Source organism: Xenopus laevis, chromosome 3L (genome assembly GCF_017654675.1).
Source record: "Xenopus laevis strain J_2021 chromosome 3L, Xenopus_laevis_v10.1, whole genome shotgun sequence".
Classification (NCBI taxonomy): domain Eukaryota; kingdom Metazoa; phylum Chordata; class Amphibia; order Anura; family Pipidae; genus Xenopus; species Xenopus laevis.
The window spans coordinates 17,694,861-17,715,641 of record NC_054375.1 but is presented as its reverse complement, the minus strand read 5'-3'; the positions used below and the strand labels follow the sequence as shown (position 1 = coordinate 17,715,641).

Sequence of the window (20,781 nt, the reverse complement as noted above, 5' to 3'; positions counted from 1 at the left end):
TGAAGCAAATTTTTGGATTGCTGGTCAAGCGTATCAAGTCAATAAACCTTACAATAAACCAGTCCAGTGAATAAATATTTCAGCCAATAAACTTTAATGCAGGTGGAAACAATGAAAACATAGAAATGATTGCAACGCTGTTTTCCTGCCACCACACACTACCTCTCCCCCAACCCCTCCAACTGGGATATATAAGCCATGTATATTCTGTATAGACGGCCAGGATTTACACATCTCTATTGAGCATTACAGTAAGGATGCAAAGCTTCGCTTTTCATTAATGTAGTCACTTCGTATGTGACAAATTGCCCCAGTAGATCTCATACAACTGATATAAGCAAACAACTGATATAAAGTCTTACTAGTGTCATCTTGCCATAAAATCACCATCTGGTTCTTATATCAGCATCCTAGACTGGTCGCTATGGTTGCCCTAGTTCAAATGTTCCCAGTGTTGAAGAATGAGCCCCAGATTATTATAAAGCCAAAATCGACTTTGCTATGGCAATACTCACTCCGCTGTGAACTCATTTGTCCCTACAGGGATACAGTAGACAAACTGCATGGCACTCCATAGACATTGGAACTCGACGCACTCATCCACATGCATCACCCCATTGGTAGGGGGCGGGCCACGCCAGATGGGGTCCTGTAGATAGCTGCGAATTCGTGTCAGGATGACTTCAAACATAGAGAGGCCACAGCACAGGCGTTCCTTGGTCAGAAGATCTCCTTCCCGTGCAATGGCAATTTGCTGTCATTGAAATGAAAACATGAGATTTATGAGATTTGGGAGAACCTCAAATCCACGTATTTTATACAAATTTCATCCAAGTATATGAACACAGCAATGTTGGGCAACTTTTCAGCTCCATCTGCCATACCTTAGGTGTCCCAAGCCTCTCAATCAATGGGACAAGATGGAGAGTAGCATATTTAGCTTCCAGGCGTTTCATCCTCACCTCCAGGCGCACCCCCTCTAATGCATAAAAAAGAAAGTTGCTATAGGTTATAGGATATACATATATATAAATATATATATCAGACTGGGAGGACATAGGTAACACGTGCAATTGCTGTTGCCTACCTTTAATATAGACACGAGGTAATATATTCTGGAAGGGAGCTGCATGGAGAAGGTCGCACACCTCTTCTTGAGACTGCAGATAACCATTGAGCAGATAGGAATAGAGTACATCAGTGGGATTAATAAGCATGTTTTTGCTCTAATTATGGCCACTCTATAAGGCAGGTTGAGAGGTTACTGGTTACAGTATGAGTAGAGCTGTATGTGCAGCCTTGTGTTGCACCCTTTGAGCCCCTGTAGTTATGTTCTTCATAGCACCGCTGAATACAAGCAGGTGGCACAGCTGCAAGTATCAGAATGTGATACTTGCACAGCTGCAAGTATCACATTCTGATCTCGAATGCAGTTGGCACACAACTGTACTGCAATTATTAGTTATAACCATGTCTGCAATTTAAAGCAGAACAGCAATAACAATGTATGGAAAAATATAAATGAGAAAATCCAGTGGTTTCTTACCAGTGCCTGTTCAATGAGCAGACAGAAGAGTATGGCATTTCCCACCTCTCGCAGACTCTGGAACACATCTGTCTTTAGCTCCGCGTACTCTATAATGTCCTTCAGCTGGTGGTGAAAGAACTCAAGGATCCCTGAGAAGTCAAACAGACTGAGTAAGAGATTTGGAAGGCACTTTTCATTCATATTCAGTATTAGCTACACAGATATAGTCCTACCTTGGCATCATCAATTGCAACAAACATAAGGGTGGGCTTGGGTGGATGTAATTTGGAGATAGGGTGCAGGTCTGGATTCAGATGTGGGTCTGTCCAATTAGACCTTTGCAGGTGTCTAGTGTAGGTGCCTGGTGGAGCTTTTGGACTAATGCACAATGACAATATGTGTGCAAAATGGATCATCCATCTCAGCGTTTGCAGAGCTCTAAATTCATTACTGAATGTTATAGGGGCCAGTGCTTAGGTTACTGCTCGCAATCCAGAAATTTTAAGTAGACTTTATAAGGGCTAGGAACAGTCAGAAATTACAAACTACTATATCATATCGGTGACAGTTATAAAGTTAATCTGCATTTTATATAAACACAGCATATTGCATCTTACCAGGAGAGCCATACTCGTGCCTTGGCAGCCGGCAGATTTTTGGCATAACCTCAATAAGCGTCTTTACGTACTGCAGTATAGTCCCCTGAAGCTGAAAGGAGGTGGAGATATAAAATGTTGGCAACAAATAACATTCTAATAGTTCAACTGACATTTGGAAAAGAGCCAAAACACCAATCATAATGCAACTTTCCAGCACAAAACACTTACGCCGTACCTTCCCTAATGTCTGATTACAGTGTAATATCAGCATCTTAAATTGTATAGTAATCTCCCAATGTTAGATAATAGCAGGCTGACATAGACAGGCTTTCATTAACATCTGTAATGTAATGAGTACAACTGGAACAAAACATTCTACTTATCAGAACGTTACAGATTTCTCTGATTGATTTCTAGTAAAGTTTTGTCTATACTATTAAGCCAGGGGCCATAGTCAGAACAATATCAGCAGCAATTAGCTCTCCTCCATAATTCCTTAAATGAACAGTATTATCAAAAAAATAAAGTGTTTTAAAGTGATAAAAATATAATGCAGTGTTGCCCTGCACTGGTAAAATTGGTGTGTTTGCTTCAGAAACACTATTATTGTTTATATAAATAAGCTGCTGTGTAGCAATGGGGGAAGCCATTCAAATGAGAAAAGGCTCACGTTACACAGCAGATAAGCTCTGTAGAACACAAACAGATCAGTTTTACCAGTGCAGGGCAACAGTACCTGATGTTTTTATTTCTTTAAAGCACCTTCATTTTTTGGTGTTACTGTTCCTTAAAAGCTGACCATACATGGGGAGATCCTCTCGTTTGGCGACGCCACCAAATGAGCAGATCTCGCCCCAATATGCCCACAGATGCAGGTCTCGATCCAACAGGATCTTTAAACTTCGGCCAGATATAGATCGGGGAAGCCCGTTGGAAGGCCCATTCACTGCCCAATAATCTGCCGACTTAATCTGTTGGCAGGTTATATTGGCTTGAGTTTTGGGAGCTTTAGTTGCTTTAAGTGGGGGTTTTAGCTTAGTGCCCTTTAAAGGGGTTGTTCATCTTTGAGTAAACTTTTAGTAGAATGTAGAGAGTAATATCCTGAGACAATTTGTAATTGGTTTTCATTTTTGCTTTGAGTTTTCTTCAAGTCGCATATTAAGCAACCTGGTAGCTAGGGTCCAAATTACCCTAGCAACAATTCATTGATTTGAATAAGAGACTGGACTTTGAATATGAGAGACCTGAATAGAAATAGGAGTAATAAAAAAGTTGCAATAACAATACATTTGTAGCCTTACAGAGAATTTGTTTTGTGGATGCAGTCAGCGACGCCCATTTGAAAGCTGGTAAGACTCAAAAGAAGACAGCAAATAATTCAAAAACTGTAAAAATAATTAGGACCAATTGAAAAGTTGCTTAGAATTGCCCATTCTAAAACCTACTAAAAGTTAACTTAACAGTGAACCACCCCTTCAAACATAACCGGTAGGCTGACTAAGATCATAACCTTTGGCACTGACTTTTCTCTCAGATCAATCTGAGCCCTTCATATTCTCCATCCTTACCAAGCTTTTGACAATTTTCAGCAGCTCCTCCATCACAACAGCAATTCCCTGATACCCCAGCAGGCGGCAGATGGTCTTAAAGTGGGGTGGTCCCATGAAGTTCCGGTATGAACTGTAGATGTGGCTGTAGGCAATGTTGAGAGGCTTTGGATGCAGATACAAAACAAGAAGTTATGAGTACAGCAGAAGACATGAATTCTAAACAAATAGGGAAGAGCTTTTATAAGGAATACTGCTCCACACATAAACTGAGCCTGCTTAGCTTGGTAGATAGGATTTAAAGCTCTTCTATGACAAACTATTGTTATTGATGTTTATAAATTCCAATTTAGAGCTTTGAAACACAAACTGATCAAGCAATTTTTAGTTGCCTAAATTAATAAGAGTTTCATTCAGTGCTTAATATTGTGCTTGTTGAGGCACAATTATCATCACCTTTAGCTACTGACCTTGGACCCATACAGGTAATATGGCTGCACATTTGCAGGTTTATCTCTCTGGGGCTCCTGCATGAATGCGATGGCGGTACGTACAAACCTGGGGGAGGAGAGGCCACTCTTTATAAAGTCACCCAGTGACTAAGCAAATATGACACATAAACCTCATTAGACATTATTAGGTAGGTATTATTGGGTAGGCATTATTCTCTCTCTAGAAAGTTATGCAGATGATCGATACAGTGACAATCCACCCACCGATTGGTTGAGCCGTTGAAACAGTAGTTGGGAAGGAAGTCAAAATTAAGTTCCCAGAAGACATGCAGGATGTTCCTTCCATAGGGAGCTGACACGTTGTGATTGGCTTCTCTGAACATGGCGTCAAAACTATCCAAGGTCAGGTGCTTGGAGAGAAGCCGGTGGGTCAAGCAGTTGATGTCAAGAAGCCATTCTAGTTCCTGAGGAAGATAAGGGCAAAGAAAAAAAGGATGTCAGGTTGGTATGGGAGTAATAATTGTTCCAACCACTTGAGATACCAACACTTTCCCTTCTGTCTATGTATATAGATAAAAACGATGTTATCTGAAGTTGGGGCATATATACAGATCTCCAGGTATCCTATACTTTATGTAGAGATAGGGTCTTGAATTTTATATGGCTCAAAAGTAAACTGATGTTCTAGTGCAGTGATCCTCAACTAGTTGGGGATGAGCAACCCTTGGATGTTACTCCCACTGGCCTCAAAGCAGGTGCTTATTTTTGAATTTCTGGTTTGGAGGCAAGATTTTTAACTGCAAACAAAACAGGTGTACTGCCAAACAGTCTTTTTTAGACTGCCTAAAATTGAGGGCCTCTGTTCTAGAGCAAAGTTGGGCAATACGTGACCTTCCCTGTGATCTTTGCACATACCACAATAGAGGTCAGATCCTCACTTTCAAATCAGCTGATTGCTTGGTCTAGAGACTTGTACATGGCGGCTGAGATCCGATGAGTGATGAGTCTGTTTAGATCAATCGATCTGCCCAGTAGCTGTACAACAGAAACACAGGAGAGTATAAAAAGTAGGCAGGGTTGAAGTTACAGGGGGCTGTGAGACTACACCTGGATCCTGGTACATAATCACATATAACAAAAACCTAAGGGATCCTCATGATAGTGAAAAAATTTGACCTTTAACTAGACAACCAAATTTGTAGGCTGAAGGAACCAATTGCTTTTGCTACGTGCAGGGGGAGATGGGCAGGTCCAGGCTGAGAATTAAAATAGGCCCAATCAGCCCACACAGAAGCCCAAACAGCCCCCACCAGTACACTAAATACTGACTTTCTATGGCACTTTATAGCAGCCCCTCTGGCATTTGCCAGAACCCACAGATTGCCAGTCCTGGCCTGGAGATGGTTATAGGTTTATAGAGTAAATCAGAACTAAGCTTATTGGAGCCATAGCCGTTTGTGGGAGGGCAATTGCCAAATTTTGCACAGGGGTGAGGATGGCACTTTAACTACACACTTGCAGGGAGTGAAAGCTTGATGGACAAGGAACTCTCTCTACATGCCACAGGTGAATGTAATTACAGTATATTTATAATATCTATTGGGGAATCTTATACTTATACACCTCCTAATCTTTAAAGTGATATGGACACATTCGTATTAATGATAGGAATGTTTAGGTCCAGGTCCAGAATCCCAGGTACACTGGAATATACAAGCAGATAGTTCAAGCACTGCTGCAAATGTCAGCCAGGGAGATGTTCTGCTGAAAATATATACTGTATGTAAGTAATACTCAAGCCTAGCTGAATATCAAATAACCCTCAGCCAAGAGTGACAGATCCGATTCTCCTGTGTCAGAACCCAAAGGTTAATTAGAATTAGGTAATGGCACACAAACAATTTGGAGGGTTTTTCTAGCCCTGTGGGGTGGGGGAGACTCCAAATCTCCCCTCTATACATGAGAGTAAGGAAATAAACAAAGTAGGGTTTCTGTGGTTACTGAGCAAGAGATAAAAAGATCTGCAAATGATACCAGGGAACAAAAAGACAATGCAATAACCGCTGCTCTTCTGACCCATTCTAATATGTAAATAACTCCATTGTAATTCCACCTTCCCTAACAATAACCCTCCCATCAGCACCAGTTTCCTTTATGCAGCTACATCTTAATGCCATTGCTTATAAAAAGCTTCAATGAATTACCTGTATATTCTCTGGGCGGGTTGATACTGCTTAACCCCATTAGATGAGGATTTAGAAACATGAAACCTTGTGCCTCATGCTAATAACTCATTAGTTAGGGAAATTACTGGGCTATGGTGAATATTTTTATCCAAAACATTATGTAATGGTTAATACACCCAGCTTTATAGCTCAGGGCTAAGAGGTGCTTTTTTATGTGTATATATTTGTATTTATATTACACAACTGTATGAGCAGCACTGTGCTTTCCTAAGGTTATACTAATGGTATATTAAGGGGACTGGGACCTGGACAAAGAATGGGGCCCACACAGTTGTGAAAGTAGATTGGGGGTGGGGTCTGTACAGGAGGCAGTGGTTGATTATGAAAACGCTGCTTCTGGGGTTGCCTGTGGCTGTAAAATATATTAGGAATGATTTACCCTCTGATTGGAACATATTAAATTGGCAACATTTTGTAGGAATGTCTTAAGGGTAACTGTCACCCTCTTGCTGCCGTCTTGCCTTTCTGTTTCTACTATAGAGGGTAATTTAACAAAAATGTTTGCTCCAGGCCTCTTAATTGACAGAAACCAAACAGTTACTCATTTAAGGAACAGTTCAGTGTAAAAAATAAGAACTGGGTAAATAGATAGGATGTGCAAAATAAAAAATGTTTCTAATATAGTTAGTTAACCAAAAATGTAATGTATAACATAATAGCCAGGACACTACTTCCTGCTTTTCAGCTCTCTAACTATGAGTTTATCAGCGACTTTAAATGGGGCCACAGTGAGTTTGCAATTGATTCTTAGCATGCAGGTCAGATTCAAAATCAAACAGTTATGACCCATGTGGCCCACCTCAAGTCACTGGGCTTGTGGCTGGTAACCAATCAGTGGAAACCAAGAGAGCTGCAAAGCAGGAAGTAGTGTTCTGGTCATCCAGTCACTCCTGCCTTTATACATTACATTTTTGGCTAACTAACTATATTGAAAACATTTTTTATTTTGTACAGCCCATCTATTTACTTAGTTTTTATTTTTACACTGAACAATTCCTTTAATGCTTTACAATAGCATATATTTTTTAATATCCACCCCGAACCCAGTCTAATGCTGTCCTGAAATTTTTATAGCTGTGCCTACTCCATCCAGGCAAACTGAATCACTGGAGATGAAGGATTAAGGGCATGACCTTAATTTGCATAAAGAGCTTGCGGGTCCCACCAGGTCCAGACTGGGATACAAAATAGACCCTGGCCTTTCAACAACCTAGAGGCCCAAACAGCTCCCCTACAAGTGCAATTAATAGTGACTGTCAATGACATCTTCACGCAGCCCCACAGATTTCCAGTCCGGGCCTGGGTCCCGTGGTTTTGGGTCATTCCGGGTCTGGGTTACCTGGGTCACCAATATCTGCCACTTTTTCTACCATCAAGTCATGGAGAATACCTGCTGCCATTGCAGAGATACACCATGAAGTTCATTATTGTAAAATATGTTGATTTTCACCTGCACATGTCGCTGCTTGAGCAGAGTTTCATATCTATTGGAGGGCGGGTATGGAATAATCACCCCATAGTTCTTGCACTCGGCACTGAATCGTTTATCTAGCAAGACGCTAGAGGCACACAGAGACAAGGTAAATGAATATCATACTCCAGACACCTTAAACTACAACTCTCAGCACCCTCAAACAAAGAAATTATGATTTTGCAGTATATTTTACACAGACCACACCTGTCTAGTATATATAATATGATTATTTGGGGATTTTGCATTTCGTGGGATGTGAGCACATTGCATTGCTGCTAGGGGTAATGAAGTAGCTGAGGCACAGACCTTGCTCCCCCTTCTTTTACACCCTAGGCCTATGACTCTTCTGTCTACCCCTAGTTCTGGCTCTGCTGTTATGCGTTCTAGTGATAATGTGCTGAATTTTTATGTTCCTTTCCGGTTTCATGGTGTAAGAGACAGAACAGCTGGGTGCATTATTTTGCATTTTAATGCAGCCACATGGCCTAGAGATTGGGAACTTTTTTTTTTATTGCTTTAAGAATAACATAGTAAGTTTGTTTGAATAAAGACACACGTCCATCAAGTTCCACCTTAAGTCTGTATATAACCTGCCTAACTACTAGTTGATCCAGAGGAAGGCAAAACCCTGTTTGAAGCCCCTCCAATTTGCCTCAGAGGGGGAAAAAATCCTTCCTGAATCAAAGATGCCAATTGGACCAGTCACTGGATCAACTTGTACTATCAGCAATCTTCCATAACCCTGTATTCCCGCACTTGCTAATAAGCCATCCAACCCCTTCTTAAAGTGAATCTAATGTATCAGCTGCCCTACATGTACAGCTCCCTACATTTTTAACCTTGATAATATTTTTAAAGCATGTTGGGATTTGCAGACCAGCAGAATCTCTGACTTTGTGCAACAAAGCCTCCTTACAGGGGCACTACTACCATGAGGCCTCAGGAGGCAGCAGCCAGCCAGTTACCAGGGGCAGCAAAAAGCTATTGAATCCGAAAAGCGACTCAAGGTGGACATGGGCCTAGGATGCCTCTCAGTATGCTTTAACAATGTAGTCCAGCAATATTTGGGTAGCACACAGTTGTGTACCATGGTTGCAGAACATACTGTATATGCTGAGGGTGCTGAGAGTTGTTATTGTGCAACAGTTGCAAATGTATTAGAATTAGGAGTGATTTCTATACCTGCATGGCTTTGTAATAAGCAAAGATTTGATCAGCATGCTTGTAAACAAACTGGTCAAAATAGAGAATTTTACTTACCTACTTGACGTAAATTCCTTTTCTTCTAGTCCCGACATGTCAGTACAAATGGGGGGCATTGCCCCTCCCAGACCTGGAGGTAGGACCTATAACATAGCCAATCAAAATGAATCATGACCTATAAGACCACATGACTTCCTCCTCACCACAGTTATACTTTTGCCATAGCAGTACAGTAACCAAAATAAATAATTGGGATGGGAAACCCTGTACTGACATGTCGGGACTAGAAGAAAAGGAATTTACGTCAAGTAGGTAAGTAAAATTCTCTATTTCTTCTACGTCCCTCCATGTCAGTACAAATGGGATCTACCAAGCCATGCACCGAAAAAAAAAGGGGTGGGAATAACCAACATAATGCAAAAACCAAACTGATGCTAAGGAGGCCTTGAGAAAAGGCCAGCATCACATCCATCCAACAGGGGAGCTGATAAAATGTATATCTCCTGAAAAGGGTAGATAAAAGGCACAAGAACAACATGTCCTAGGACATGGTAAATGATTAACAAGAGCTACAAAATCAACCACAAAATTACAGAGACCGGTACTTGAGGATCAAGAAACTAAACACAACTTGAATGCATCTATCACCAGTGCTGGAGAAATACACGATCCTCAGCAATAGCAAGTAGCCCTAAAAAGACTTGGCCCACATTAGCCTGGTCCTGCATCTTAATGGAAGCAGCTCAAACCAGTGCTGACCGGAGTCACCTCTACACCAGAGATCAGTCCAAGATCCACTAACTCCATGCTAATAATACCTAATGAAGACTTAACTAAATGAACACCAACTCTGGGTTATCATAAATCAGCATATCATTGTAACCATTGTAGAGCCATGCTGGTACAGCCCAGTAGCTCCACCAACCACCAATCTAAACTGGGTATACAACAGCACAAGGATAAGCTGCTGAACCAACCAATGTGACTTAAAGCCATCTACCAGTAAACTATGCTGTTGCCCCAGCCAACTGCTACACAAGCAAGCAATGGGACCCAAGCCAATTACAGTTCTAGAAAAACACCCACAAAAGCCGAGGCCACTACAGCTCAAGCTGCACAATGCTACAGTTTATGCAAAAACTGAACCAAACCTGTGACCATACATAGAAGCTACTGAACCAGCCAACAGCTGGGATCACAATCCAAAATCAGGCATGTCAGAAGCTTATAGCCTACAAAAACTGGTACCAACCAGCAATGATGCACAATCCACTGGCAGAGAGCCAGCCACCATACATGCAACCAGTGGTGGACCAGCCAGCTATTATGTATTCCAACATAGATGTGCAAGGCCATTGTCACACTAGCAGGCCAAGATGCCCGTCAGCTGAAGTGTATGCAAAAAACCAGAGTGGAATTCGAATACACAAGCAATAGTAAATAAGCCAACTATTGTGAATGCCACCCTTAGGGATAAGGTAACCAACCGCACTGGCACCTGACACAAAAGTCAATTTCCATACATGCAACAACGGAGCACGTCAGTTGTTGAACTTGCAACTTGGTCCACAAGCCAGCCTTATTGATAATAAGCAGTTGCATACAAGACCAAAAACAATGCATGTAAGGCAGAAGAAAAGGTTAGCTGTAAGCCAACATATGACCAACATCAGCTGCTGAATACCAATCAGCAACAAAATTAGCTATGGGCTGTGAAACTCAGAGCAAACACCAGCTGATGGTACAACCCATGCTAGATCCAACCAAATAGTCAATCATGCCTACTGCTGGTGTAACCAGAACCATACCTGCAAGGATTGCAGACAAGACAAAACCAATGGCTGTTGTCCTGCCAAGGATTGCCGCAAGGCAAACAGACATGCCCACCAAGGGCCACAGCAAGAATAGTAACCATGCCGCCACAGCCTGGCTGGTGACCTATGCACCATAGGTCACAGCCAAGACTGGCAGCCGCAAGCCCACAAGGACTATAATAAAAACTAGCGGCCACCTTAGCCAGGGGCCACAGAAAAGGCAAACAGCCCAAGAACCCTGGTAAAAGGCAAGCAAGTAGCTAAGTTAAGGGCCATGAAAACAGGCCCGCAGCCATAATAACCCAGGTAAAAGGACAACCAAACAAATGTGCCAAGGGTAAAAGACCACATGAGCCAAAGGCTCATGCAACAGGCCAGCAGAACAAGGGCCCTTGTAAAAGGCCAGCAGACCCAGGAGCCGAGGACCATGGTAAAAAGCCATGGACCAAAACAAGGGCTCTAACCTAAGCCAAGGGCCATAATGAAAGCCAGAGGCCACACAAACCCAGCTCCCTGGCAAGATGCCCGAGGCCACACAAAGGGCCATAGACTACAAGCTGGCTTCAAGCATGTTAAGGTGCCAATAGACATAACAGTAAGTGCCCTTTAATCTACCAACAATTAAAGAAGGGAAACCTACAGTCACAAATGTAGGTCCCAACAAAAGCCACCAGATGGGAATAGAATATCTAAGAGAAGGCCTACATCACACAAAAAGACACCATATAACTCGGAACACTGCCTGTTAAGTGTGGAAACATCATAGGAAAAAATGGGGCACAATGCTGCTACAGCAGAACAAACCCCTAGCCGGTCCTGGAAATACCAGGTGTAATAAGAGCACACTTGCCTACTGTGTCTGCGCAGAGAACTCGGGCTCACAAACCTAAAACCTCAGATGACAACTATACAAGAAGTCAGAGGAATACAGGCACCTAACCAGATAATATGCGCTAGACAGTAGGAATAATCCAGACAGATCCTTGGTGGCAGACTAAGGAGCAGACTCAGGGGCATAACTAAAGAGGAAGCAGACCCTGCGGCTGCAGGTGGGCCCAAAAGGTATAGGGACCCATGAGGCCCAAATAAAGAGCAATTTCAATACGTATTGATAAAAAAGCACAACCTCTGGATATGTTAGGGGCCCTAAAATGAATTTGCTGTGGGGCCCAATGACATCAGGTTACAGCACTGAGCAGACTCAATGTAAGGAAGGAAGGGGCTACCATACTGCTTCAGCAGTGCAAGCCTCCAGCCAACCCTGCAAGCACCCAGTGTAATAAAAGGCAAATATAACCTCTGTGTCTGCACAGAGGACAATAGAAACAACAGTAGCAAACTGAGGAGTATCTGCACATTACCTGATAACAATGAAAAGTCCGCAGGTTGGAAACTTCAGCTAGAACTCGGATAGGTTTCAGCGGAGGGACATAATTAGCTTATTAACATGCAGACTTAGTACCTTGTGTAACTGCATTTTGCACAGAGGACTCCAGCTCACAACGTCATATAATATAAGGAGGAACACAGGCAGCTTACCAGATAGCGCAGACTTGTCAGCAGGAATATCCAGTCCAGTGGAACACTGCTTGTTAAGAGCAGACTCATAAGAAAGGAAGGAGGAGCCATACTGCTTGAGCACATGAGCCAATATAACCACTGTGTCAGCCAAGAGGATGCAGGTTCACCCATACAAAACTTAAAATATTAAACAGCAATAGCAAAGGGGCCAAAGGAACACCTGCACCTTACCAGATAGTGACTAGTTAGCTTGATGGAAACTCCAGCCAAAACCCTGATAGCTTTCAGCTGAGGGACATATTAAGCATATTAACATGCAGACTTCCCAGTGAAATTAATGTTTCAAATACACAATGGATACTGAGAAATCAAAATCTCTGGATTCAGGTACCACACTGCTTAGGCAGAGGGATTCACCAGCCAGTACTTAAAGTGTAGCAAGAGCCAATACTCTATTTTGCACAGAGGACGCCCGCTCACAACATAAGACTTCAGATAATACAAGAAGTCAGGGGGAACACAGGCACCTTACCAGATAGCTCAGGCTTGTCAGCAGGAATATCCAGGTGGAACACTGCTTGTTAAGAGCAGACTCATAAGAAGGAAGGAGGTGCCATATTGCTTGATCAGTGCAACCTCTAGCCCTTCCTGGAGGTGCCTTAGTAACATGAGCCAATATAACTTCTGTGTCTGCACAGAGGATGCAGGTTCACTCATATAAGGCTTAAAATATTAAACAGCAATAGCAACAGGGCTGAAGGCACACCTGCACCTTATCAGAGTGGCTAATTAGCTGGATGGAAACTCCAGCCAAAGCCCCAATAGCTCTCAGCTGAGGGACATAATTAGCCAATTAGCATGCAGACTTCCCAGTGCACTACACACAGTAGATAATGAAGAATCATACTCACCAGCTTCAGGCTGTTATAACTAGCCCATATGCATACCCATGGCCCTTTTGCAGAAGTTCTGTAGAGTTCTGTAAAGTCTCACATAACTCAAAAGAAAAGGGGAGTCCAAAAAGCTCACAGGTAACAATGTGGGAAGCCCACACCTGTGTCTGTTCCCAAAAAAGCACTAGATTGAATCTTGTGCCTCGCTGGGCATATAGCAGGGGGGCTGTTTTAGCACAGGGCTAGGACCATGGGTATGCCCACACCTGCACTTCTTCCCAATAAGCGATAATTTACAGATTATGCGTTTTGAGGCATCAGGTAAATTCTTCTCCATTACCTGGGAATCATCCCTCTGTGTCCACACAGAGGTAAAAAATAAGCAAAAATAAAAATACAGAAGAAAAAACAAAAGGCTCACAGGTAATAATGTGGGAAGCCCACAACTGTGTCTCTTCCCAAAAAGCACTAGATTGAATCTTGTGCCTCGCTGGGCATATAGCAGGGGGGCTATTTTAGCACCGGGCTAGGACCATGGATATGCCCACACCTGCATTTCTTCCCAATAAGCGATAATTTACAGATTATGCGTCTTGAGGCATCAGGTAAAATCTTCTCCATTACCTGGGAATCATCGCTCTGTGTCTACACAGAGGTAAAAAATAAATAAATAAACAAAAAGAAAATACAAAAGAAAAACAAAAAACAAAAACTGTGTTTGATTTCTCTCAAAATTCAACAAAAAATAAAAAGTGAGGAGGGAGATCCTACCTCCCTGTCCAGTAGGACAAAAAATAACTGGGGTGAGGAGGAAGTCATGTGGTCTTATAGGTCATGATTCATTTTGATTGGCTATGTTATAGGTCCTACCTCCAGGTCTGGGAGGGGCAATGCCCCCCATTTGTACTGACATGGAGGGACGTAGAAGAAACACAAATTCACCTGCAGGGAAAAAATGGCAAATGAATCAAGACAATAAAGCAGTGAAAGGTTTTAATGATACAATACAAAATCCGCCTGAATCCCACTGACCAGCACAATATTCTGGCACTGTAAGCAAATTGTTTATGTGTTTAAAATATTTAGTTCACTTACTGCCCTCAGGCCCCCACAAAAACATTTCTGGTGCCCCCAGCCTGACTGAACACTTCCCATGTTCATGTACATCACATGGAATAGGAGGGATTCAGATATTATAATTGGTGTGTTTTGTGATTTTATTGGGTTCCTCTCTCCCCACTCGGCTCTCCGCTACAGTCATCAATAATGGGGCTATCCCATTAGGTGCTAGTTAGAAGTGTGTAGGTGCAACACAATTCCCCCAATGGAAACATTAAGGGGTGAATCGAAATGCTGCTGACCTTAGCTTCTAAGAAGGTATCACTGGTTCAGTTTGCCTTTTTTGTTTGTTTGCAAGTCTACATTATAGTCTAGCTGACTGATTACAGCTTTCCTTTTTACCTCCCATAGCCTTCCTTTAATGGCATAATCTAAGCACAGTTCAGACGGAACAGCATACCCCTAACTTTCTCATAGTGTGCACAAAGAGATACCATAAACCTATGGCAGCATTGGTATTCTCCTGTACTAAGTACAATTCAGCAGGAACAGCCCCTAAGTTTGCTCATAGCCTGTACAGAGCGATACCATATAACTATGGCACCATAGGAAATCTACTTTACTAAACACAATTCAGCACTGTAATTGACTTTTAATCCCAGAAATTTACCTCTGCCTCAATCTCATCATACAAAAACTGTTTCTTAAATTTGGTCAAAGCATAGTAGGCGCTGTCATTGTAGAGGTCCAGGGGATACAGCACATACCTTACAGACAAGAGGAAGACATCAAGAACTAGGCGAAACAAGGGAAAACTTGAAAGTAACCAAAAGGTTGACCTCACAGTAGGGATCTTGTTTGAAACATTGTTCACCTTTACTTTAAAGGTGTGATTCACCTACCTTCAAGTATGTTATAGAATAATAATAATTCTAAGCAACCTTTTAATTGGTCTTCATGATTTATTTGTTATAATTTTTGTAATTATTTGCCTTCTTCTCTTTCCAACTTTCAAATGGGGGTCACTGATCCCAGCAGCCAAAAACGATTGCGGTGTGAGGCCACTATGTTATTTTTATTACTTATTTATCTATTCAGGTCTTCTATTCATATGCCAATGTCTCTCATTCAAAGAACCCCCTGTTTGCTAAGGTAACATGTACCCTAGAAACCAGATAACTGCTGAAATTCTCAACTAAATTCCAAATGCCAAACAATCGTTAAAAAACTCTGTGGTGGAACTACCGGGGGAGCAGGGGGTGCGAGTGGGCCAGGGCCCGCACCCCCTCTAGTTACTTTTCTGAAAAAACTGCAAATAAAAAATGAACACCAACTCCATATGATCTTAGAATATTACTCTCTACATCACACTAAAGTTAACTCATACGTGAACAAACCCATTTATACTCTAGCATGGTATATAGATGCGTCTATACTATGCAACTTTTCCATTAGTCTTTTTTTAAAGGGATACTGTCATGGGGAAAAAAAATTTTTTTCAAAATGAATCAGTTAATAGATTTTGAAATCTGACATGGGGCTAGACATATTGTCAATTTCCCAGCTGCCCCAAGTCATGTGACTTGTGCTCTGATAAACTTCAATCACTCTTTACTGCTGTACTGCAAGTTGGAGTGATATCACCTCCCTCTCTTTTCCCCCCCAGCAGCCAATCAAAAGAACAATGGGAAGGTAACCAGATAGCAGCTCCCTTAAGGTGGCCATAGACTTAAAGATCTGCTCGTTTGGCGACATCGCCAAACGAGCCGATCTTTCCCCGATATGCCACTAAACTGCGTGGCTATATCGGGGGTAATTCGAGCGTTCGGCCGTATGGCCGAACGATCAAATTACGATGCGCCAAGCGGCTCCGACGGGTCGGTTGGGTAAAAATTCAACCTTCCCGATCGATATCGTTGCCAGATATCGATCGGGATGACCCGTCGGAAGCCCCCATACACGGGCAGATAAGCTGTCAAATCGGTCCAAACGACCGATATCGGCAGCTTTATCTGCCCGTGTATGGCCACCTTTACACAAGATAACAGCTGCCTGGTAGATCTAAGAACAGCACTCAATAGTAAAAACCCATGTCCCACTGAGATACATTCAGTTACATTGAGAAGGAAAAACTGCAGCTTGCCAGAAAGCATTTCTCTCCTAAAGTGCAGGCACAAGTCACATGGCCTGGGGCAGCTGGGAAATTGACAAAATGTCTAGCCCCATGTCAGATTTCAAAATTGAATATAAAAAAATCTCTTTTGAGAAATGGATTTCAGTGCAGAATTCTGCTGGAGTAGCACTATTAACTGATTCATTTTGGAATTTTTTTTTTCCCATGACAGTATCCCTTTAAGGTTTTAAAGTTATTAGCCTTCATATCCTGGCTCTCTCCAGCCTGCAGCTGAAAATACTGTCTGGCTGTTGGAGGGTCACTGACTCCCTCAGCCCAACAACAGATTGGCTTTAAGGCTTCAGTTTCACTTTCATTTTATTTTTGCTAATGTTATTTTGCCAGGTCTTCTAATATTCATCTTCCATTCTGTCAAGGCTGCTTCCTGGTTGCTAAGGTACTAACCCCTTCGCTACTAGATTTGCAGATCTGACAGCTGCAGAAAAAAACCGTATTAATTTTAAGGTGGAAACCCCCCCCTTTAAACCCTAGTCAGGATCTCCTTGAAAGCCCTAACACAGGGATGATGCAACAGTATCTTACTCCATCATGGAAGGTTCCTTGGTTTCAAGGATGTGGTCAGTCAGGATCCAAGGCATCGACATCTCAATGGGGAACTGGATGCGGCGCCCCATTGTCAGTTCCAGAAAGAACTCTCTGAACCAGAGCTGGGAGAGGTCACAACACTGTTGCAAGGCCTCTGTGTAATGGAGACAGTGGAAACAAAGTCATCAACACTATGTACTAGAGTGCAACACACACACTTGATTGAACAAAAGTGAGATGAACACTTACCACTGAAGTTAAGGAGGTGAGTGAAGAAGAAGGACTGCTTATGGAATTCCTCAATCGCTTGAACTATGGGTCCATCGAGACTGCTCCGTAGGGTCTTCTTAGAGCCACTCTTATCAGCAATCAGAGACTCGAGCATTGTGCGCACCATGTATAACTGCAGGAAGCAATATTACTTGCATTTTTGTTATGTATGTATAAATTGAACCCAGTTATAAACGATTCAGGTGATGTTAATAAGTCACAGTAAGTGGGATTTACTTAGGAAGAAAGTTGAAATGGATGAACACATGCCTTAAAGGAACAGTTCAGTGTAAAAATAAAAACGGGGTAAATAGATAACCTATGCAAAATAAAAATTGTTTCTAATATAGTAAGTTAGCCAAAAATCTAATGTATAAAGGCTGGAGTGACTAACATAATAGCCAGAACACTACTTCTTGCTTTTCAGCTCTCTAACTCTGAGTCAGTCAGCGACTTGAAGGGGGGCCACATGGGACATAACTAGGGATGGGCGAATTTGACCCGTTTCGTTAAAAATTCGCCGCCAGCGAAATGTCGCAGACGCCCATTAAAGTCTATGGGCGTCCAAAAAATGTTGTTGCGCGGCGAAATTGTTTTGACGCGCGTCTTTTTTTTTACGCACGCCGCCATACATGTCTATGGGCATAATTTTTTTGGCGAAAAGAGGTCGAAAAACTTCACCCATTCCTAGACATAACTGTTAAGTGAGTTTGCAATTAATCCTCAGCATTCAGCTCAGATTCAAAAGCAAACAGTTATGACCCACATGACCCCCCCTCAAGTCACTGATTGGTTACTGCCTGGTGACCAATTAGTGGAAACCAAGCGAGCAGGAAATATGACATCTGGAAAGTGACATCCAGTCACTCCAGCCTTTATACAATAAATTTTTGCCTTGCAACAAAACTTCCGCACTTCCATATACAGTAGCTGCTCTCAGCTCGGCTTAGTCCTTCCTGCCTTCTATTCTGAATGAGGCCCTGCTGCACCTATCGACACAGGAGAACCCTTGAGCTACCAGCACCTCCTGACCATGTGGTAAGGTATTAAGTTTCAGGTGTTGGGCGGCCCAAATCCGCCCAACACCCGCACAAAATATTCGGGCCGCCTGCTCTTCCTGCTGCCCTCCCTGCCAGAGACCTTCTGTATCCAGTTGTGTCTATATATAGAAGCTAGCTGCCCGCCCCCTTCCATGACGTTTGAGACAGGGGTGGGTTGGGCTCGGGTATATAAGAAAACATGGAACACACTAGGTGCAATTGCACTATTCACATTCCCTTGCACCTGAAATTACTCTGGAATTCTGGGGGAAAAAGCTGCATTGTGGGCAAAAACCAGGTGACCTTGTAAGCTGCATTGTACATGCATATCTTTGGTATTACTTTTGTTATGTTTTTTTTTTTTGAAAAACCAATAAAAATGATGAAAGCAAAAAAAGGTGATTGAGCTTGAAATTGCACTTTGCTCACTGCACTTAGTCATTAATAGAATGAGCCCTTTAGCTCCATATCTTTCTGATCAACATCTGCCCTCTACCAGGTGTCAGCAGTACTGCACATGCTTAGTGTGTATTTTTATCACTGGCTTGTCTATGCTTTTTGTAGTTAGATATTCCTTAGGGTAAAAGTGGCCAGTATAGATGTTGTTAAGCAGGCAAGCCAACAGTTACACACAAATAGGCTAAGGAAGCCATAGCTGCATGGCATGTGTGCCTCTCATTTAGCTGTGTGAAGGACACAGAAGTTGGTACCTGGGTACTGGAGGGACCAACAGCTCTCCGCGGGACCTTGATATCAAAACCCCCTTTTGGGTCCTTTTCTCCACGCAAACAAGGGTCATTTGGAGGCTCGCGGCCTGCCTCCCAGTCGTATACAGTCTTTCGTATAGCCTGCAGGACACTAAAGGGACAAAAACATGAGATTTTATAAATGGCTCCTAACTTACACGTCCTTATAGGCACTCAGGACACAAGCTAAGCCAGATAAAGGCAAACTTGGCACTGCAGCTTTTGCTGAACCATCCATGGAGATTACCTGCAAAATGCACCATTTATGATGGTGGGGATATATGTTATAATATTATATTTGCATTAATCCCATGTCTCCATGTCTGTGAGTTCTCCTTCATTTCTATTACCTGATCAGAACATTCTTCTTCTTGCGCACTGCCTGTCTAAGGGGTTCCCGCAAGCTGCTTTGGGCAAAGTCTTGCAAGGCGGCGTATATGGTGTTACGTATGGCTTGGTTGAACACGCTCTCCATTCGGCCAATCAGAACCTGCAGACCTTTCACCATGGCAATGACCTAAGGCAAGTGAGCATCCATCCACATTGAACGTTACTACATCCTCCGTGTGGTTTTAAATTACTCATATCTGACTTCATAATCCTGACGATGTAGACAGTTCATTAGTAACTGAGAAGGTAAAGTAGCATGACATCTACCACACAGATACATTAATGCATATAATAACCAGTTACTGCCAGTTTACATGGAGAACATTGACTTCAATGACAATATTTTTATTTATTTACCAACACAGATATCGGAATTAAAACAAGGTGCCTGTCACTGCTGGGATGCCTTTATTCAAGGGGTTCAGAAGGCAAGTCCATCTGCTATCAGTCTGGTCACCAACATCATCAGCAAGCAATGTTAAGAATGTACCTTTTATGTTTCCTTACAAATAATTTACTGATTTCACAGGGAAATGTAACAATATTAATTTAGTGTTACCTTTAGTGTTACCTGCCATATCCATATACTGCAACTGCTTATTCTAGTAATTCTGCTATATCCATATACTGTCATATCCATATACTGCCATACCCATATACTGTAACTGCTTATTCTGGTAATTCTGCTATATCCATATACTGCCATATCCATATAATGCAACTGCTTATTCTGGTAATTCTGCTATATCCATATACTGCCATATCCATATACTGCAACTGCTTATTCTGGTAATTCTGCTATATCCCTACTTGTATCTGTTAACCCCAATAACTTTTGTCTGTCAGGCCTATTCTACTTTAGTTCTTTGATAAATATATCAAGCACACATCTGTGTCCACTCCTCCGTGAGGAGAATATTATTATTAATATATAGAGATATTTTTATAGCCCCAAACCTGGTTCTGGTGTCTGTAAAACTCTGCCCTTTGCTAGTTGTTTAATTGATTAATTGATTAATTAGGCTCTGGTTTTCCCAATCAGCTACATATAAATTCAGACCCAGTATTGGGGATGGCACTCGTGCAAATTTTTCCTAAGTGCTAATATTTCACAAGTGCTTAGAAATGACAGTTAAACAAGGCATTGACAAGGCAAAAGGAACCGGATTCCCCTGCAATCAACAGTGAACCATCTGGGACAAGAAGAAAACAGATTTGTTTGTACCTGCTAGTTTGTTACTTCTTACTCCAAACATGTTTTATCCTGCATTTCTCCTCCT

At 42.2% G+C, this 20,781-nt stretch overlaps 1 pseudogene; it reads right to left on the bottom strand.

Moving 5' to 3' along the window:
- LOC108710762 overlaps positions 1-20,781 on the bottom strand; it is a 45,711-nt pseudogene that overhangs the window by 1,300 nt on the left and 23,630 nt on the right.